The sequence below is a fragment of the Ruditapes philippinarum genome, unplaced genomic scaffold (genome assembly GCF_026571515.1).
Source record: "Ruditapes philippinarum isolate M1 unplaced genomic scaffold, ASM2657151v2 ctg13801_1_1_1_1, whole genome shotgun sequence".
NCBI classification, from domain to species: Eukaryota; Metazoa; Mollusca; class Bivalvia; order Venerida; family Veneridae; genus Ruditapes; species Ruditapes philippinarum.
The window spans coordinates 1-23,856 of record NW_026856176.1 but is presented as its reverse complement, the minus strand read 5'-3'; the positions used below and the strand labels follow the sequence as shown (position 1 = coordinate 23,856).

General features: G+C 35.6%; 1 long non-coding RNA gene across 1 annotated transcript; it reads right to left on the bottom strand.

The window, feature by feature from the left end:
• Window positions 1–1,155: 1,155 nt before the first annotated feature.
• Window positions 1,156–19,097, bottom strand: LOC132745698 (uncharacterized). The gene is made up of 2 exons (XR_009627887.1): window positions 15,973–19,097; window positions 1,156–2,719 (listed from the first exon to the last, which is right to left on the bottom strand). It is a non-coding gene; the product is annotated as an uncharacterized LOC132745698 (long non-coding RNA).
• Window positions 19,098–23,856: the final 4,759 nt, after the last annotated feature.

Sequence of the window (23,856 nt, the reverse complement as noted above, 5' to 3'; positions counted from 1 at the left end):
AAACTGTAATAAAGATGAGATGACTCTACTTCCTTGAGGAGTCAACTTCACTTGACGCAAGATTAAAATATGTCACATCTGAAGCAACTTGGTGAAGGCTTTCGGACAAGCTTGCCTTACATGGCCAAGTAAAAGTAAAGATGGAAAAAAATCAATCTAAATGCTTATATTCAATTTGTACAAATATTTAAAAGAGTACTACTTAAATATTCACTTGTAAAGAAGTTAAATATCAAAGTATCCCTTGTAAATATGTTCTGCTTTCTATTTGAACGGCTGGATTATAAAGTCTTAAGTAAGATTATAGTTTTACATTGAAACTATTTCATCATTCAGGGATGTATCTCAAAACTGGTTTGTGTATTGCTCCTTATTATCTTGAATCGCATCGTATCGCATCTACTCTGACAATACACAGCCCTAGTTATGTTGAAAATTAAAATTATAGATCTATCAAAAGAATTAATACGTACATGGATAAAGGTGATTATACCGATATAGACCGATAGATAGTAAATTTGAGTCTGTTTGATTTTTACAAATTTTGTCCATCAAAATGCAGGGCAAGTAAATTTGAAGGGTCACCTTGCCCAGTAGGGACAGTGACCCTAGAAAAATTCATCGAGGCCTGTAGCCAACAACATGCAGCGGCCACACTCGACTTTTTCTTAATTCTAAATTTACATCTTTGACTTTGACAGTCAACGACAAGGTCATCATGGTAATTTTTTAATTTGTTCACATATAAAAAAAATCTGTAACTAAACTAGAACTGCCACTGTCATGGCCTGAATATCCCCGCATACCACTTTGTCAGAATCAACAATGGTCAATTAATGCTCAAGGACAACCTCCCTGCCAAATCAGAGGGTAGTAAGCCAGTGCATTGCATAATTATGTAACATGAAGACTGTGGGTCAAAGGAATCTAAGATATTGGGTGAACAAGATTTTTTAATCAAGGCCCCTGTGACCTTGACCTTTGACCCAGTGACCTCAAAATCATTAGGGGTCATCGACTTATCAAGACTAACCTCCATGCAAAATATGAAAACTGTAGGTCAAAGGAATCATAAGATATTGGGCAGACAAGCTTTCTTCAATCAAGGCCCTGTTGCCTTTACCTTGAACCCAGTGACCTCAAAATTAATAGGGGTCATCTACTCATCATGACTAACCTCCATACCAAATATGAAAACTGTGGGTCAAAGGAATCTTTAGATATTGGGTGGACAAGCTTTTTCAGTCAAGGCCACTGTGACCTTGACCTTTGACCTCAAAATCAATAGGGGCCATCTACTAGTCATGACTAACCTCCATGCCAAATATGAAGACTGTGGGTCAAAGGCATCATAAGATATTGGGTGGACAAGCTTTTTTCAATCAAGGCCCCTGTGACCCTGACCTTTGACCTCAAAATCAATAGGGGTCATCTACTCATCATGACTAACCTCCATGCAAAATATGAAGACTGTGGGTCAAAGGAATCTTAAGATATTGGGCGGACAAGCTTTTTCAGTTAAGGCCCCTGTGACTTTGACCTTTGACCCAGTGACCTCATAATCAATAGGGGTCATCTACCCATCATGTCTAACCTCCATGACAAACATGAAGACTGTGGATCAAAGGAATCTTAAGATATTGGACGGACAAGCTTTTTGAAATCAAGGCCCCTGTGGCCTTGACCTTTGACCCAGTGACTTTGACCCAGTGACTTCAAAATCAATAGAGGTCATCTTATCATCATAACTAACCTCCATGCCAAATATGAAAACTGCGGGTCAAAGGAATCTTTAGATATTGGGTGGACAAGCTTTTTCAGTCAAGGCCACTGTGACCTTGACCTTTGACCTCAAAATCAATAGGGGCCATCTACTCGTCATGACTAACCTCCATGCCAAATATGAAGACAGTGGGTCAAAGGAATCTTAAGATATTGGGCGGACAAGCTTTTTCAGTCAAGGCCGCTGTTACCTTGACCTTTGACTCAGTGACCTCATAATCTATAGGGGACATCTCATCATGATTAACCTCCATGCCAAATATGAAGACTGTGGCTCAAAGGAATCTTTAGTTATTGGGTGGACAAGGAAAAACCGATGGACGGTCGATGGCCAGACACCCGGATGGCTGGACGGACAAGCTGATTCCAGTATACCCCCCTTACAACTTCGTTGTGCAGGGGTATAATAACAAAGTAATAATAAATTATTTTAGCAAATTTGAAAAATTTGAACTTGACAGTAATGGGAATGACAAAGGGTCCAACAATGACAGCCTGACTGTAGCAAAAGCTCAAAAAATTTCTTAAAATTTTTTGAGCAAATAAGCAAATTAAATTTGCGTGAAAAACTCAGTTTAGTTTGGTCTCTAATTAGCAGTCATTACAGCTTAAATGAAAAAAAATACAGTTTTTTGGATTGGAATGACAAGACAGACTTGTCTTATAATGTTGCCAGTTTACTGTACATCAGTGCCTTCTGACAATATACTGTTAGCTTTTTGAAATTTTATGAAGATGAATATTTCATAGACAGACCCTCAATTAGAATTATAAAGAAGTTAAAAGTTAAAACCAATTTTTTAGAAACTTTATAAATGATGTATAAATCTGTATGTATTACTTTAAAAAAGCACAAACCTTTCACAACAATTTTACGCTGAACACATGCAGCTCAAGTACTGTACACGAGTAGCTCAATCTTGCTGTCTGACTGTATCTGAAATTAATTAAAATTTGAAAGCTATTAATTCACTAGCTAAATTTAACTACAAAATCAAGGGCATAGTTTGTATTGAATGTCTAAATTCTACAAAAACAGAAACATGTAACAAGAGCACTGCTAAGGTAATAGTGACCTTGACCTTTGACCTTGTTACCTCAAAATCAATAGGGGTCTTCTACCCAATATGGAAAATCATCCTATGAAGTTTGAATATTGTGTGCCAAATGGAACTAAGTTATGCTCAAGAATTCGTTTTCAATTTTTAAGTAATAGTGACTTTGACCTTGTGACCACAAAATTAATAGGGGTCTCAGGGTTCTCGGGGACGCTTATTTCGGCGTCCCGGTACGCATGTTTATTACAGCTGGACGCAAATATTTCAGAGCAAGGATTCCAAGTACGCTTAATTTTGCCTGAGGACGCATAAACATTACTGATTGTTTACAGGCACAAATACACAAATGCGTCAGCGAGTGTCAGTCTATAGGTAGGCAGTCCTATGCACATCGACCTGTGAAGCGATTAGCCAATCAGCGATAATGCTTCTGATCATTATCCCGCAATAGTGATCAGACTAATGTATACACGCACTGTACAGTAGATGTAATTACCAGATATAACACAAGGTGATAATTTTGTATCTTTGATCAACAGTTGATTGGAAATTAGCAAATTTTACCGACAAAAGGAAAAAATTATCGACTATTTACGCCGCAAGTTAAAAAAAACTGTTTTCTCAAATTACAAATGAGTGTAATTTTGAATGATTGTCGAATATTTTCGGCATTTTCTAAGCACAATTTTGCTTTAGTTTCTTTCTTGCAAAAACTTTCTATAAGAGTATTAAGAATTTAAGATATTGTGCCGAAATGCCAGGACAACAAACCAAAATACACATACTGCAGTATGCTTTTCTTTGATATTTAGTTTCTACCCGAAAATGATCCCGAACATCGGCGATTTCACGTTCGCCAGAAACCCTAAAATTTCGCAAAAATTCTCGGTTTCCAAGCCCAACATGCGGATGAATTGTTCCTTTATTATTTAATCAACATTAAATCTTTAAATATCGATCTTCAATTTGCCCCCTTTTGAAGATATTTACTAAGATAATTGTCGATCGGATGAATCTCTTACACACTGTGTGAAGCTGTACACGATTTTCCTATTCATTCCGCTAAACGCTGCCTATATACATTTACGTTTTTTTACAAATATAAACTTTTTGTCTTTAGTGTGGACTTATTTAACAAGAATAAAATTTGATTTGGTATAAAAGTGAGGAAAAAAAACGATTTCCATGTGTTAATGCATTGTAATGAAATAATTTCATAATAAATACTAACAACAAAACAATAATTATACTACGTAGTTCAGAGTTTCTTTTGAATAGCTATAAACTTTGGAAGTCTCTTGAAGATTCAAAATATCAGCAATGCTATATTGTGAGCATTGAATGACTAATCTGTAAACATATTAATTGCGACGCGCTTTTGGACTCCAACTTTTTCAGGGTTGGGAGTCCATGGACTCCACGTTTTAAAGTCCTAGTGAGAACCCTGGGTCTTCTACCCAATATGGACAATCATCCTATGAAGTTTGAACACTGTAGGCCAAATTGAACTTCAGTTATGTTCAAGAATTTTTTTTTAGTTTAAAGGTAATAATGACCTTTACCTTTGACCTTGTGACCACAAAATCAATAGAGATCTTCTACCCAATATTGACAATCATCCTATGAAGTTTGAACACTGTGGACCAAATGGAACTTAAGTTATGCTCCGGAAACTGTTTTCAGTTTTAAGGTCATAGTGACCTTGACCTTTGACCTTTTGACCCAAAATCAATAGGGGTCTTCTTCCCAATATGGACAATCATCCTATGAAGTTTGAATATTGTGGGCCAAATAGAACTTAAAATATGCCCCGGAAACAAAATTGCTAACAGACAGACGGACAGCAGGGCTGGAAAGTAGCAGTCGCCCAGTCGCCAACGGCGACTTAATTTGTAATTGGACCACCAAAAATTTCAAAATAGTTGTCCAGTCGCGACTTAAAAAATCTGCCGTAGATTTAATTAATATCCGCCATTAATTCAACTCACATGAAAATTCAAAGGAGCAAATTGGCTCCAAAACTATTAAATTGGCTCGAGAAAATCATGATTGGCTCAAACTTACAAAAAGTATTACTTTTGGAATCTCCAATCTAAATTTAGCATTTGCTATTTTAAGAATGGAAAAGTACACATTTGGTTTTCCATTTTTTATTTCCGCTTTATCGCTTCTTATCTCAAAACACAGCGACACAGTCTACTTTTTGTGGGTCATTGACTGGTTTATATTTTTATCTTCTCTTCCGAATTAAATATTGATATGAACAGTAACACAGTCTAATACACTGGCCCTCACCATTTGTTTACATCAGCTGATAAATATGACACTAATTATCGTGAACATACCTGGTAGATTGTTGAATATGCATTGGAAAAATTTAATATGAAACAATAAGTAGCGGCATCCCAAAATTACTCAAGATTATCAGATTATCGCTAATCAAATCTGAAGTTTGGGTATGAATTAGCAACAGATTATGTTCTGCAGTTGACAACTTGACCTGTTGACGGTAAGTTTGCATTCAGTAAATCTTATCATTGTTGATCAAAGAAATTATTAGTTAAGAGTAATGGTTGTTTTGAGTAATGGTTGTTTTTTTTTATTTTTGTGTTTTTTTTGTTTGTTTTTTTCTTTTTTATATTTTTTGGGGGAGGGGGTTGATTGCCATTTAATTCTGACCTAATTATGCAGTGTTTTTTTTCACCAAAATATTTGGCGAAATTCTCCCCATTCCCCCCTCAAAATAGTATGGTTTTTTCCCCCCTCAAAGCTGAAATTTCCCCCTATAATATGGCAGCCCAAATTTGCCTGCAATGAATATCATTTTTGTGTCGCCTCTACGGAGTAGTGGCAACATATAGGGATCACTTCTCCGTCGTCTGTCTGTCCGTCTGTCTGTCCGTCCGTCCGTCACAAAACTTGTCCGGACTACTCCTCATAAACTACTGGTGCAATTTCATCCAAACTTTACAGGAATGATCAGTACCAAGTCTAGTTGTGCATATTGTCAGGATTTTCCGGTTCAATGATTTTTGTCAGAGTTATGGCCCTTTAATAATTTTTAAAGCTTGTCCGGACTACTTCTCTTATACCACTAATGCAATTTCAATGAAACTTTACAGGATTGATTTGTAGCTCAAGTCCTTGCGCATATTGCACAGGTTTTCCGGTTGAATGATTTTTGGCCGAGTTATGGCCCTTTGATAAAAAGGTTTCTTTTTCTGTGTGTTGCCAGATACACAAAAGCTTGTCCGGACTACTCCTCATAAACTACTGGTGCAATTTCATCCAAACTTTACAGGAATGATCAGTACCAAGTCTAGTTGTGCATATTGTCAGCATTTTCCGGTTCAATGATTTTTGTTTGAGTTATGGCCCTTTAATAATTTTTATTTCTAAAGTTTGTCCAGACTACTTCTCTTATACCACTTATGCAATTTCAATGAAACTTTACAGGATTGATCTGTAGCTCAAGTCCTAGCGCATATTGCACAGGTTTTCCGGTTGAATGATTTTTGACTGAGTTATGGCCCTTTGATAAAAAGGTGTTTTTTTCTGTGTGTTGCCAGATAAGCAAAAGCTTGTCCGGACTACTCCTCATAAAACTACTGGTGCAATTTTATCCAAACTTTACAGGGATGATCAGTACAAAGTTGTTAGTCTAGTTGTGCACTGTCCGTCTGTCTGTCCGTCTGTCACAAAATTTGTCCCAACATGAAATTGGCCATCATGAGGCGACACATGTGATTACTGATCGCTCTTGTTTTTCCACTAACTGCCGAAAAATGCTTTATTTTATGCCTGTAAGACTTACTGTTAAGCAAGGTTTTTCAAATAGGTAAGGGGAGCTACTCCTGGTATCCAAACAAGTTTATCATGTGACACATCAATATTTTAGATCCGTATAAAAATCCCCCTCCTATTGCATTTTTCCCCCTCCAATGGGCACCGACCCCCTTCCCCCAAAAGTGAAAAAAAACACTGTTATGCCTTTAAAAGGAATTTATTTGACATGTAATTTGGCTTTACAGAGAATTCCTGGGGATAAAAGATTGACCTTGATTTGGCTTAAAATCAAATTTAAGTTTTGTAACCCCTTAAGCTCTTGCAGAAGTATTCAATTATAAATGGCTTATGACTGTAAAGAACGATTCAGTTAAGAATCATACAAAATGCCTTCAGTTAACTTATACTGATTCCTGTACACTTATAATGACAGTAGTACATTGTGATTTTATTCCTGAATTATCTTTAGTTTAGAATTATTAATATTATTTTCTACACTCTTCTTACTATTAAATTCAAACTTGTTTCTTCTGTAATATTATTTCAGAAACAGATAGACTTAAAGCCAAATCTTTGTCATTAACCAAGCAAGCTGAAGCAGCACATTGGAATGTGTTTCTGCTGTTACTGTCATGCCACTGACTTAACCAGGCAAATGTTATAGCTACTGCATGAGCTGGAAGCTTTTATGATTATTGACTGTAAATTATATAAGTTTGATGTGTTATTGTGATAAAAATTGTAGGTACCAAAATAAAAGTGGTAAATGTAGTTTATGTTTTTCTAAATACCTCATGCCATACCATTTTGCCTTATTTGAAAATAAAATACAGGCATGCAATTTTCGCTGCTAAAAAATTGGCTAGAAAAATTTTGCCAGTGCCAGCCTCATTTCCGTTCATAAATTGTTGGTCCACTAATATATTTACTGGGCCACCAAAAGTTTACAGTCAGTGGCCCAGGTGGCCACCAAGCTTAAATAGTTAGTTTTCATCCCTGGACAGATGGACATACTCACAAAATGATACTTATGTGACGTTTCCTTTGATCTTTTTGGCCATTTATAGTCACAAGAGGCTAAAAAAGACACACAAGTAAAAACGGAATGAATTGAAGCAAAGAGAATTAACTGTTATCCAATGTTCTCCAAATCACACAAGTACCTGTGGGTTCGTAGGGACGGACGGACGTTCCAACATTTTGGTTTTATGGGCTATTTTCTTTGTTATTTTCTTTTTTTTCTTAAAGGGCTACTAGCCCCTTTACCCTTTGATCACAGAATGAACCTATTGTTCTCTTTTGTTCTCTTTACTGTTATATAGCCCCTATACCCAAAATGTTTGCTTGGACAGACAGACAGACGTTCCCACAAATGGTCATTTATTGGGTACTTCTTTTGTTTAAAGGTACCCAACAAAAGGACATAAGTACCCAACAATACTGATGGAACGAATAGAATTACCCAACAAGTGTCTTATTGTGTGTTGGAGGTACCCAACAAGTATCCTCTCGTTTGCCCGGACAGACAGAGGGTAAACCTAAAGTCCCATTCGGTAAACCGGTAAGAGACTAACTAGAAAAAAAAATTCTGGTAATACTGCTTTAAACAATTATCATAAAAATATCTTCAGCTAATCAGCTAATGAGCAACAGATTCTTTACCTGTAAATAATCAAAGAATGTTTGATCATTGGATAAAATTATTTCACATCACTGATAAATAAGAACCGGTTGAACCGGGTGATGCTCCCCGAGAAGGTTCTGGACACAGGAAAGTATAAAAACAAGAGGGCCATCATGGCCCTGATGTCGCTCACCTGTATATAGGCCCCTCCAACCCCCACCCCCCAAACGTTGCAGGGCCAATTTAACCCAAGGGCTTTTATTTGCACAAACTTGGTCGACACCCATAAGAAGATGTTTCATGCTAAACATCTAAGCTCTAGCTCATTGGGCTTTTTAAAAGAAGATTTTTTTTAAGTTTTTACTATACACATATAGTTAAAAACAATGACACCCCCGGGGCGGGGCCAATTTTGACCCCTGGTCTTTTATTTGAACAAACTTTGTAGACACTCACTAAAAGATGTTTCATGCTTAATATTTTAACTCTAGCTATTTGGGTTTTTTCAAAGAAGATTTTTTAAGTTTTTGCTATACACATATAAGGAAAATCAATGACCCCTGGGGCGGTGCCAATTTTAACCCCAGGGCTTTTATTTGAACAAACTTGGTAGACACCTATTAGAACATGTGTGATGCTCAATATCTTAGCCATAGCTCTTTGAGTTCTTTAAAAGAAGATTTTTTAAGTTTTTACTATATGCATATAGGGGAAATCAATGACCCCCCGGGGCGGGGCCAATTTTGACCCAAAGGGCTTTTATTTGAACAAACTTGGTAGACACCCATTAGAACATGTTTCATGCTAAATATCTTAGCTCTAGCTCTTTGGGTTCTTTAAAAGAAGATTTTTTAATTTTTTACTATATGCATATAGGGAAAGTCAATGACCCCCCGGGGCGGGGCCAATTTTGACCCCAGGGCTTTTATTTGAACAAGCTTGGTAGACACTCACTAGAAGATGTTTCATGCCAAATATCTAAGCTCTAGCTCTTATGGTTTATTAAAAGAAGATATTTGAAGTTTTTTCTTTCGGTTGCCATGGCAACCAGAGTTCTGCATGGAATCAAATTCTTTGAACAATTTTTAAAGGTGACCACCAAAGGAACATTCCTGTGAAGTTTGGATGAAATTGGCTTAGTGGTTTATGAGGAGATGTCATTTAAAGTAAAAGTTTACGGACGGACGCCGGACGAAAAGCGATCACAAAAGCTCACCCTGTCACTTTGTGACAGGTGAGCTAAAAATGAACAAAGGGCAAAAACTCCAAAATAAGGCAAAACGGAGTTATGTTTTTTTGCACTGCACTTCTATTCAATGAGATCTATCTATCTATAAAGTTTCCTTGCCTTTGGCAATAACTCTATAATATACATGTAGCACAGTTACTGCCGATAATTGACTGCAATTAACACATTTATGTGACACGATATGCATCTCTATTGGACACACTGCCCCTGTAATTCGCCGATGTAAACATTGCATAATTTATAAGACACCTGACACATTTTAACCAGCGAGTTTAAAAGTTTACACCCTGAATTGGTCATAACATATTTGACAGTAACTACACGCAACGTCACAGCGACTGTGTAAATTTACATGCATATAAATTAATCTCGGTAAATAACAAGAGTATGTGTGGATCTTGTAAAAGTCGGTGACGTCTTTGATGTTTATTGAATAGCATTCCCACAAATACAGATAAAGATTCATTTAAACTGGATCATTTAACAAGAGCTGTCGGAAGGACAGCACGCTCGACTATTCTAAGTGCTTGATAGTAAAAGAGCCTTGATAATGTTAAATTTTTTAAGTTCACAAAAGGGCTAATTTTTTTTTATAAATTCATGTTATAGGCCTTAGAGAGAGTCTAATTATACAGTATTGGCTTGACTATTCGGAAGGTAATGTCACAAGGGTGTTTTATTGAGTATAATAATACTAATTACCTATGAATACATAAATTTGACAGAAAAGGTACAAAGGCTTGTTACTAAGATACATGTATATAAGATGTATTTTATCAAGTAAATCACTGCTTTATTATTATTAATGCATAAAATTGTCCCAAAAAAGCCACAAACATTAACCAAGATACTAAGTAGAAAAGGGGATATGAATCAGCCTTAATGCAAGATAGAGTTATGGAACTTAGTCAGTGACATACAATTATGACCCTCCAATTATGACCCTAAGTGCATGTGTAAAGTTTCAAGTAAATTTCTTTGAAGACCTTTAACCTTTAACCAAAATTTCAAAGGGGCAAATAATTCTGCAAATATTGCAGGCAGAGTTATGCAATTTTGCAAACTGATGTACATTGTTACTATAAAAAAGTATTTTAAATTTCAATTGAATATCTCAAGCAATAATTGAGATATTTGACTTTACAAAAAAAACTTTTACCAAAATTTTCTAAGTTCCAAAGGGGCATAATTTGTCAATATTGTAGCAGAGTTATCCAACTTGTCAATCTTGATGTACCTTGTTACTATAAAATAAGTATTGTAAATTTCAATTTGAATATCTCAAGCAATAATTGAGATATTTGACTTTACAAAAAAACTTTTTACCAAAATTTCTAAGTTCCAAAGGGCATAATTCTGTCAATATTGTAGGCAGATTTATCCAACTTGTCAATCTGATGTACCTTGTTACTATAAATAAGTATTGTAAGTTTCAATTGAATATCTCAAGCAAATAATTGAGATTATTTGACTTTACAAAAAAAAACTTTAAACCAAATTTCTAAGTTAAAAAAGGGGCATAATTCTGTCAATATTGTAGGCAGAGTTATCCAACTTGTCAATCTGATGTACCTTGTTACTATAAATAAGTGTTGTAAGTTTCCAATTGAATATCTCAAGCAATAATTGAGATATTTGACTTTACAAAAAAACTTTTAACCAAAATTTCTAAGTTAAAAAGGGGCATAATTCTGTCAATATTGTAGGCAGAGTTATCCAACTTGTCAATCTGATGTACCTTGTTACTATAAATAAGTATTGTAAGTTTCAATTGAATATCTCAAGTAATAATTGAGATATTTGACTTTACAAAAAACTTTAACCAACGCAGACGCCGACGCGGACGCCGACGCCGACGCCGGGGCGACTACAATAGCTCTCATATTCTTCGAATAGTCGAGCTAAAAATGACAAAAGAATGTACAATAAATTTGTTTTAGCGATCGTATTTTTTGTTATAGATTTGTGTACTTACGACATTAATATCAAAGACCAGTCTTTCCGAAAGACCGTCGGACCGTCGGCCCTGACCGGTAAAAAATCAGAAGGTCCGATAAAAATATATGTATTGACGGCCCGACGGTCCGGTAAAAAATTAAGGTTTTATAAAAACCTTACATTCAATATGATAAACAAGATCAACAAGGAAAGGCGGCGTTCAATGAACGCATCCCCCACATGACCCAGCAACAAGAACCAATGGCAAGGAGCCCAGGGGGACCCCAAACAAAAACAGGATAGGGCAAGGACAGAGCACGGACAGGTTAATCAGTAAATGATAATTAATTTGTAACTGATTAGGAATTCAAAGAACTAAAAATAGGCCCACAAAGGGGAAGGGGACAGGAGACCGGGGGGAGGGGGTGGGGAGTATTCAAAGAAATAAAAACTAGAGGCAATGGGGAAGATACTTACCGTAGACGAGAAAACAACAAGGGACACAAGCAAAAGTGTCACCAAAACAGTATGAAACAACATAAGACATACACCTGAGGAACACAGTGGGGCGCCGCCTTGGAACGGTCAGCAGCATAATGACTACTGGGGAGTTTAAACCGGTTAATGGTGCACCAAACCTCGCTCTTAGCCCCACCATGTTCCTATTAACGAGACAGTGTAAATAAAATGAATCCCCGCCAAGTGAAATTCTAACAGTTGTCATGGTTACAAAAGGTTAAATAATTAACATTTTGCAAAGGCCGATAATTTACCTTAATTCAAAACATATCAAAATGTTGTCATTACACTATATAAGCTCGTGCAATGCTTGTCAACTGTTAGCATTCTCATAATGCAAACTTTTATGTAACAACGTAAGATAAAAACATCCGACAACTAGTACAATTAAAAGTCAATAAGCGGCCGCATAAATTACATAAGCGGCCCAGATGTGAAAGGTCACCCGCTATTTTGTTTGTTTGTTTGTTTGTCTCATTTTACGCCTTTTTCAACAGTATTTCAGTCATATAGGCGGGTAGTTTCCTAACCATCGTTCCTGGAGAGTTACACCAGTACTAAACAACCTTCCTCCGCGCTAAACTACCAAAGCATCTCCCGGGGATCGAACCCACGCCAGAGAGCTACCTGGATTAGAAGTCATCGACTCTGACCCCTCGACCACGGAGGCGGTCCACGCGCTATTTAGTAGTTTGTTTACACAGAAAAAAATGTCAGCCTCAGTACTAATTGGAACAATTTATGTCTTTAATCCACAGACTTAGAGTAATGCTAAATTGCATGTGTGCTCAACTGGTGTTTAGCAGCGAATTAGGGATATGAAAGATCGTCCAAGATGTTGACAAAAATTAAACTATACTGTGAAGGTGCCAAAATCATTTAACATTTCACTAAATTACCGATATATATATAATTCTGTTTACATATGCCAGACCCACCCTCTCATTTTGCTAGTATATAGTCTGTATAGAATTAAAGTTTAAATAGCAAAATCCATTGAATACATGTATAACAATATTTATGTTTACATGAAAAAAGAACTTCACTTCGTTGATAATATAATTTTCTTTTTCTACACAAATATTTTGACTGCTGACACTTATCAAGTGACTCAAAATGCTATATACTTATCAGGTTTTTTTCGGTCCAGTAAAAATTTTCAGTTTACAGGACCTACTGTCCAGTAAAACTCAGAAGTCTTTCGCATAGACTGAAAGACTATTTTTAAATTAATAAAAGCAAACTGACAATTTTTAAAAGAGCTAATTATTGCATTGCCTGTGTTCCCATATTTACTCGATTATGTCAAGTCAGTGATTTTTTTTCCTGTATTTTACAGCCGAATAAAGGCTGTTTCCCCTAGCTCAAAATAGGTATATTTTCCCCTAAAAAGCTAATATTTTCCCCTGAAATGCCCAGTGCACTTCTTCAACAGAACCATGACTTAACAGCATCTGACTTATTGTATCAGCTAGAAGACAGACAGTTGTCCAATATAGCCTCTGCTATGTACCATGCATGTTAAATTGAATTAAAAATTTCATAAAATGTTTGGGTTAATTCCATTCTCAGTTGTTGGAATTTGACTTTCCCATTTCTGATTTATCACGCTATATTTTCCCCTTCAGAAAGCCACAGGTTGTTTTGAAAATTGGAAAAAAAATCACTGCAAGTATTCTTGTTAACACAATCAAGTCCTAGTAGACTATGTGTACAACGATCAAGTGTGTAGATGCGACATTATATTTTGTGACAGCAAATTGAGGACATAATTATAATCGAGTTTTCTTTCAAGTTCCTTAAATATTGCAAACGGATTTAATTTGTCACTAACCTGATTATCTGTCTGTATTTATATCCATTTCAAGAAATATCTGCCAGAAAAGAGTCGACGCATGTTTGAAATATACAGAACAGAGACAGGGTAAGAAGTATTTGTTGGGATAAATGTTCGTCAGATCTTAAATTCGTGGATTGACCTACCCACGAAAACCACGAAAATTTGTGCCCCACGAATAATAATGATTTTACAGTATCTACAAAGTTTCATGTTGATATCTCTTATAATTTTAGAGTAATGTCCCGGACAAAGTTCAAAGTGTCAAAATGAACAAAGGGCAATAACTCCAAAATAGGCAAGACAGTGTTACAGTTCTTGTGCACTGCAAACTTACTCAATGAGATCTATCTACCTGCAAAGTTTCATGTTGATATCTCTTATACATTTAGAGTAATGTCCCGGACAAAAATCAAAAAGTAAAAATAAACAAAGGGGGATATTTCAAAAATTAGGCAAGGCAGAGTTAAGATTCTTGTTCACTGCACACCTACACAATAAGATCTATCTACCTACAAAGTTTCATGTTGATACCTATTATAGTTTAAGAGTTATGTCCTGGACAAAAGTTCAAAGTGTAAAATAAACAAAGGGAGATAATTCAAAAATTAGGCATGGCAGAGTTATGGTTCTTGTGCACTGCACACCAACTCAATGAGATCTCTCTACCTACAAAGTTTCATGTTGATACCTATTATAGTTTTAGAGTTATGTCCCAGACAAAGTTCAAAGTGTAAAATAAACAAAGGGGGGATAATTCAAAAATTAGACAAGGCATAGTTACGGTTCTTGTGCACTGCACACCTACTCAATGAGATCTATCTTCCTACAAAGTTTCATGTTGATACATACCTCTTATACTTTTAGAGTTATGTCCCGGACAACACCGCCAGAGCAAGTAGGACAGCTCTCCATATACTTCGTATCGTCGAGCTAAAACTGTTACCACTAGAATGTCAACAAGGTTGGGCTGTCAACAAGGTTTCTATGTATTTGGGCGGCGTAACCTACCTTTCTTGAACCCAGGTGACCCATATTCAAAATTCACCTAGAAATTATCAAAACAAACTTTCAGACCAATTTCCAGGATATTTAAATCAAAACAGGAGCTACTTGAGTGTTTAAAAGTTTTTCTATTTTTTGCAACTTTGACCTAGTCTTTTCATGTTGATACCTTATGCTCAGGTGAGCTAAAAAGGCAGAGTTATGGTTCTTTCGCACTGTATTTCTACCTAATGTAATCTATCTACCTACAAAGTTTCATGTTCATATCTCTTATAGTTTTAGAGTTATGTCCCGGACAAAGTGTGTAAAAATGAACAAAAGTTGGTCGTGGCAATAACTCCAAAATTAGGCAAGACGGAATTATGATTCTTTTACACTGCACTTTTACTTAAAAAGATCTATCTACCTACAAAGTTTCATATTGATATCTCTTAAAGTTTTAGAGTTATGTCCCGGACAAAGTGTGTAAAAATGAACTAAAGTTTGTGGCAATAACTCCAAACTGCTTACCCTTCAAGGCCACTAGAGTGTTAACAAGGTTTTTCCATATTTGGGCTGTGTGGTCTTGTTTTTGACCCCAGGTGACCAATACTCAAACTTGACCTAGAAATCATAAAATACAAACATTCAGACCAAAGACTGCAGGATATTTGGATCAAAACAGTAGCCACTAGAGTTTTAATAAGAAATTTCTATTTTTAGTTCCTGTGACTTAGTTTTTCATCCGAGATGAACCAATTGTGTGAACTCATCTGAGCAATTACCTAGACAAGCATCCTGACCAAGTTTGATGAAAACTGTCTCAAAAATGTGTCCATTAAGAGTGTTAACATGTTTTTCCCATATTTGAGCTGTGTGACCCCAGGTGACCCATATTCAAACTTGACCAAGAAATCACTAAAACAAACTTTCAGACCAATTTCCAGGATATTGGGATCAAAACATTAGCCACTAGGTTGTAAACAATATTTTTTTATTTTAAGCTCCTGTAACCTAGTTTTTCATCCTAGAATCCTAGATGATCCCTGTTTGAACTCATTCGAGCCTTTACCTAGACAAGCATCTTGACAAAGTTTGATGATGATTGAGGAAAAAATGTTACCTGTGACTAGAGTGTTAGTGAACAGATGTGGACGGATGATGGACATTCAACAATCTGAAAGCTAAAACTTACCTCTCAATGGAGAATCGGATACAATTTCATGGAACACATCTCATCCTCTTCAATAACCATATTAAGATAGATCTACAAATGTGAAAGAAATTAAACAACTTGTTAGTTTACTGTTTGTGAAACAATTATTATATTGTAATGTGCATAGCTTTCCTAAATTACAACTTCTTGAAAATGAACAAATTTGATAAAACATTATTTATTCTTGAATTTCATAATAAATGTGTAAAATAATTTATTTTTATTTTTAAACACTATAATATCTATATGGAGATTAATTATACCTTTATAAATTACATTATATTGCTGCTATTGAATTACACCATGTGTCCACCCAACACATTATGGATTTTACAATCTTATTCATTTTTTCCCTATTTAATTCGTTATTTTTACGAAAATAGCATTTTGGTCACATGTCACCGAATGTCATGCAAAGGTATCCGAACCTAAATTCTCGCTAGTCATATGATAATTAGGGCAGCAATGGCGGCGAATATTATGAAATGTGAACTGACACTGATAAACTTTGAGGCAATTGTTTCATCAATCTAACATTCTGTGTTCAAAAATATAGACTGAAGTGTCCCAATATATCTAACTAACTGTGTTAAAATAGATTATGTCAAGATCACGCAAATTTATTGAATTACAGCATGACATAAATATAGGAACTCTGGAACAGGACCGCATATTGAGGCGCATAAATCCGAATCCGTACCAGCTTTACATTTTAAGTTTGTCCGACCTTTGAATATCTTTTCATATTATGTGAGCGGGTGGTCTTTAATTATCTTATCTCAATCTAATATAATCTGCTAATTTAATCAAAGGGCTGCAAACTCTGTGGTATTTTCTGATCTTTGCAATCTAAATCATACTGACTATCTGTATGTATTTTCCTATATAAGTTTATTTTCATATACTATAATTAATCTTACGCAGCGACTGCGTCTATAACAGTTTGAGATTGATACATATGGAATTTTGCATGACAAGAGTTGCATCAAAAAATCACTTTCATTTTTTATGACAGCCATACTTTATCCTTGCATATCGTGGCTACTTCCTTAAAAAAGACACTTCAAAAAAAAGTTGCCTCGACTACGATTTGAACCTTGGGCCTCTCACACCCTAAACGAGCGCGCTACTTCAGCACCACGTTGAAGTAATATATATGTAGGTTGAATAATAACAAATACATTGTTATTCTAAATTGAGAATTTCCATTCCGTGTTTGTAATCCTTACTAATTTCGAGGTATTTTCTTCACTATAAACCTTAACACTGATGAAAATAATTTAGCAAAAATCTTCTCGCCAAAAACAGTACGACATGTATATATTCCACTACTCGACAGTCAGATTTATGTGTACTACGCTCTGGAGTATTCAAGTATTCTGTACATAGCCAAAAATAGCATTTTCGTTGATTAAGCTTTACGGAAATAGCTGAACATTTTTCATTGGGTAAAAAAGATATTCATCCGCGAAATTTGTGATTGTAACCTCATATTTCTATTGACTACTCTAAACTTTTAATGCACTGTAATTCGTTAAATGCATATATTAAAAATTATTCTTTATTTTAAATTGCTGGTTTTTAAGCAGTTCTGAGTGAGAACTACTTTGCGTTGTTAGGTCTGTTAGGAAAATATGTGTTGGACCTTGGATGTTAGCTATGTATTTACTGATCTTGCGATCAGAAAATACAAAAATCAGTCAAATTTACGGTATATTGAAAAAAGAAAAGGATGGACATCCACCATTTGCCGCAACGTTCAGCGTAAATTATCCCCCTTGATATGCTTGATTTTTGTTTTAATTTTTCTAGTAATGAATACCAGATGAGTGCCTAAAATATTTATCTATGGATCATGTTTTAATATTCCTTTTTTCAGTTAAGCAAAACCAGTTTGACCATCAGGGCTCAAGCTAGTGGGCGATTCGGGCAAAATAGTCGCCGAATTCCGTCTGACTTCGCCGACATCCTACATGAAAGCGAATATGAAGTCGCCCGATTTTATTGATCCATTATTGAAAATTACCAACAATAACTGTGAATAACATGTTGTGTGTGTTTGCTTTGTTTACCCTCGCCGCCGGAAAAAGGGACTGTCGTGCATCTCAATCAACGCGAAAATGTCATTAATCCGTTTGTTTACCAACATGTCATAAAAGTCTAATTAACAGATGCTCCAGGAACAATTAGACTCCCCCCACGGCGAGATTACTGATACGTGCGAGAAACCAATCTTTATTCACGTTTTAATCGAGGCGACATTATATAACCAATCATTAAATCGCTAACATACAACTACCTGTAACAATTATTTATGATGGACGGATCAAACGTCAATTAAATTTTCACTATCGAATGATTGTCAGAATTAAGAGGACCGCTCGACATATAACTGTTACGGTAATTTTAAATGAAAGTTATGATAACCTTTTTTGTTGACGAGTTAAATTTGATAAAATTAACAGCGTATTACACTGTATTTATTACAAATGAAGTGAAATAAAAGATTGTTTCTTTCGTTATCTACTTTTATTTTCTTTACAACATAAGTGAATATGAATATAATGTCCGGCGCAAGCTTTTTAATAGTAAATCAGAATGGAATAACTGTTAATCCACCCATGATAGGAATCAACTATGGCTTTTTTATCTTCATTTAATGCAATGGTTGCATTACATGATACTCATTCTTATTACTTAATTTGTTTCAAACTACTTTTAAACAGAGACATAGATAACAATAGTTATAATAATAGCTATCTATGTCTCTGTTTTAAATTAAAATTGAATATTCTGTTGTAACACAAATCCAATTCATTTAATAAGATATGTACAGTGAGTCAACATAATTGCGATAACATACAACAAACATCGATAAATGAATCTCCTCACTTCTCCCTAAAGTCTCCCCACTTCTCCCTAAATCAGCTGGAGGGAGAAGTGACTTCTCCCTAAATTTTGAACCTAGCTTGAGCCTTGAACATATTACTAAAATGTCTGTTTTCTCCATGTTAACAAATCAAAACACGAATACATCCGATATAATGCCGCCTATACATGTCAACATGTGAAAACAATAAACCGTGAACGTTATATCCGGACGATACCTGATAGTTGACAAAAATAACAGGAACAATATTCTCAAAAAATAGTAATCAATTGTAGCCAAAGGGGAAAAACTCATGCAGGAAACGTTGCGGCAATTGGCGGATGTCACTCCTTGTCTTTTTTTATAATACCGAAAATTTGACCAGTTTTAAAAGAGACAGATTGGGTTTAATTGATAATATATTTTTTGAGTCCATACACTCGAATAATACTAAAAGATATTTAGATGTAGCAGAAACGTTTTTAAAAAACCTTTACACGATCGAAAATATATGCCGCATGTGGCAATCTGCGGTCCCATTCTCGAGTTCCTATGATAAATCCTGCTTTCTCATATTCTCGGGGGGTTAAGGACTAAACTTGGTTGCATAATATTTAAAAAACATTATGTTACAGTATTTTTAGCCTGATACACAGTGAAATACCTTATTAACAAAATATAAAGAAAGAAAGATCGTAACTGTAAGCAAAACAAGAGATATTTCTGCTTGTATATACTGACCTTCACCCTCTATGTGAAGCAGGTGCTTTCTTGTATTCTCGTGGAATTTGATTGGTTGTTAAGGCTAGTCGCTAAGTGATGATTTTATTCTACATACCAGTTCAAATCATTAGTGCCACACCTAATTAAGTGTTAAATGGCTTAAATCTGTAATTTTATTGTGTTTTGATAACAGCTTGGCAGGCCATATCAAACTTTTAGGATCATATTGACACCTCTTTGATACCAAATGATTCTGATTGTTCCAAAAATAGTTTGAACTCAATTTAGTGTTGTTATTTACATAATCTCTCTAATATACATTAAGTTTACGTTTATTTATAAGTAACTTATTAGTTATATGAGCATTAAACAATAATTACTACTGTTTTCCATTGCAGTTGTCAAAAATGAAATGTGTTTAGGACAAACAATGTTTCATTATTGGTTTTTAATTGGAGTTCATATCTTTTTTATACTATCTATTCGTGGAACAAATATTTTGAGCTGTATTTTATGAAAAGTAGTGTGAGACCGTCATTTGATGCGTCTTAAGTCAGAGTCCCGCTGCAGGTTTCTGCAATATGGAAAAATCTAGAAAATTGATGATTTTTTGGGGGAAATTGAAAAATTTAATGTTTATTCTCTGGATTTTAAGATGATTTCCACAGTTATTTTGGTTTTTTATCTGTTTTCGTCGCATTACTTTTTTTTTTTTTAATGGAGATGAAAATGCTCTGCTAAATAGACATGTTTTCGTTTATCGATGGAAGTCGCGAGTGTCGTTTCCACCGTTTTAATTATTCCATGAGAATGCGAGAAACCCCGAGAATACGAGAAACAGGGAAATATATGTCACGGTTGAAGTTGACTTTTGATATGGGATTGGCTTCAGTGAACATGTCTAGCAGTACTATAAAACCTGATTAACTCAAATACAAACAAGAGCACCGCTAGGCGGAGCATTATATGCCCGAAAGTGTTTTTTTTCTTTTCTAAGGATGAAGCATTTGTAAGACATTACATAAATTATATATAGTATTACCTCCTTCAAATAGCAATCCTCCTATAAAGTTTGAATATTGTTGGCCAAATGGAACTTCAGTTATGCTCTGGAAACTGTTTTTAGTTTTGAGGTATGAGCTACCTTGAACTTTGACCATGTGACCCCAAAATCAATAGGGGTCTTCTACCCAATATGGACAATCATCCTATGAAGTTTCAACACTATGGGCCAAATATCAAGTAAGTTATGTTCTGGAAACTTTTTTCACTTTTAAAGTAATAGTGACCTTGACCTTTGACATTGTGACCCAAAAATCAATAGGGGTCTTTACCCAATATGGACAATCATCCTCTGAAGTTTGAATATTGTGGGACAAATAGACCTTAAGATATGCTCCGGAAACTGTTTTCAGTTTTAAAGTAATAGTGACCTTGACCTTTGACCTTGTGACCCCAAAATCAATAGGGGTCTCCTACCCAATATGGACAATCATCCTATGAAGTTTGAACACTGTCAGCCAAATGATACTTAAGTTATGTTCCGGAAACTGTTTTCAGTTTTTTAGGTCATAGTGACCTTGACCTTTGACCTTGTGACCCCAAAATCAATAGGGGTCTTCTACCCAATATGGACAATCATCCTATGAAGTTTGAACACTGTCGGCCAAATAGAACTTCAGTTATGCCCTGGAAACTGTTTTCAGTTTTAAGGTCATATTGACCTTGACCTTTGACCTTGTGACCCCAAAATCAATAGGGGTCTTCTATCCAAAATGGACAATCATCCTATGAAGTTTGAACACTGGCGGCCAAATGGACCTTAAATTATGCTCCGGAAACTGTTTTCAGTTTTAAGGTCATAGTGACCTTGACCTTTGACCTTGTGACACTAAAATCAAAAGGGGTATTCTACCCAATATGGACAATCATCCTATGAAGTTTGAACACTGTGGGCCAAATGGAACTTAAGTTATGCTCCAGAAACTGTTTTCAGTTTTAGGGTCATAGTGACCTTGACCTTTGACCTTGTGACCCCAAAATCAATAGGGGTCTTCTACTCAATAGGGACAATTATCCTATGAAGTTTGAATGTTGTGGGCCAAATGGAACTTAAGTTATGCTCCGGAAACCAAATTGCTAACGGACGGACGGACAGACGGACGGACGGGTAGACAGACGGACGGACGGACGGACGGACGCCCGGGGGTATAACATAATATGCCCGAAATTCTTTCGGGCATATAAAAAGATCAAATCATAAATGCGATGGACTCTGTACGTGGGAGACAACGATAGACTTACTCTGAATGTGACCGATTTGGTCAAAGGTCGAAACGTCTTGGGCCGAAATGACTCGACCCTGATTCCGAGAAATTTATATTATTCCATGATCCATCTATGACTTCGATTTCCTGCAGCATCATGCCGTGTAATGGGTTTTTTTATCGCTTTGTGATATCAGACCATCTTTTTTATTTTTAATTATGGTAAAATATATACTTACTTGTTTCAGCTTTTTTCGCGCCACCACGGTTTATTCTCCACGCAGTGATCTCCCCTTAATTCTTCGGCATAGAATTCTCCCAAGGGAGGTAATCACTGTGAGGTCTCCTATCGATAAATCCCGGTCACTCCCGGGAATTTCTAGAGACTATCTCCGAAGACTGACGGAAAGGGCCGAGTAGTTGCGATTGGAGTTTGGTATGACTGAAATTTGAAAATTACCAAATGCGGGTGCCAGTGTGCACAAGTGTGCGGGTGTCTTAATAATATGAAAAAGGCAAAGCCTCAAAGCGAGCTCGATGTACTTTTAACGTGAAATAGTATGAAATAATCGCTCATTTTTATTTCAAATGCACTGACGAGTGCGTGTGACGTTACACGTATTGTGTTAAATATGGCTCCGCCCCTGTCGTTAAATGAATAACGAGTTTTGAAAACGTTGGTAAAACTTTGTTTATTTTATTTCACTCTATAATTTTTCAAGCGAAATAAAGATTATTAAAAGTGAAATAAATGTAAAACTTAAAACGTTTGCGACATTAAAATAGCGTACTTGATTTGTTTGTTTTGCACGTGCTGTTTGGCGCTACATTGTGACGTCACGTAAACAATACTTTAAACGTCTGTACAGCTTTAACGACTGAATAAAAGATATTGGTGTTCGGATTCATTTTCTTAGTTAGACCATTTTCTTTCATTCTAGATAGTTTTCACAACAAAATTCGACAAAAAATTGTTTTAATTTATCAGATTTTTCAAACAAAATGGCGCCTTCAATTTTCATTTTACAGTTCGATATTTTATCGACTGCTTCCGTTATTCTGGTTTCCTGTCCAATTATGGTTCCCATTGACGTGCGCGGGTGACCAGTCTACACATCCGTTTTCAGTCAGAATTCCTCAGTTTTTATCGTTATCTTTAAATTCGAAAGGTTGCGATGTGTCCAATTCGGTACTTCGAACGAAAGTTTTCAAAACCATTACTTAGCAGGTACTCGCGTTACCGTAAAGCTCGCTATGCGAGCAGGCCCTTTGGGCCAGCTCGTCGAGCTCGCTATTAACCTTTATCATAACATTAACCTTTATCATTCAGTATAAGAGATCATAAATCAGTAAAGATGCTGCTAGTTTTATATGTTTTTATTTTCAGATCTGTTATATATTTTAGTAAATATGTTTTATGCCTTTGTTATTGTCGGTAAATAGCTTATTAGCTAATGTTTCTTGTAATATGTAAACCGACTTAAAATAGAGTTTCTTGTATCTTGTATCTTGTAAAGAAAATAAATACCGATTTAACATGTAAAGTAAGAATTTAATGTTAAAACTTTGTACCAACTTTTTCCTCTGGGCCTACTTAATTCTAGTGTAATGGCTGGCAATCATTTACTTCACATAATGGGCATGCATGTAAGAAAAATGATGCATTGAGGTGTGCCCGAGACGACCATGGTGTAGAAAGGGAACATGAATAATTATATTAAGAAAGTATTTTCAATTTATTTTAATTTCTGCATATCGTTTGTGTTAAGATTACTTTTTAATAATCGATTCCACCCTTTTTTTTTTGTAAATCTATCTTCATCATTTCTTTTCACAATCCATGGTTATTTTTTTATCCTACTTGATTTAATCGAGTTCATGAAAATTAGCAAGTCTATCATATTTAATCCTCCATATTGAGTACCGCTCTTGAGAATTGAGTACCGCTCAAGCCTGTGCTAGGGGGCGTGAGGGATGTTGCACTTATTCATTATCCCTCATGTA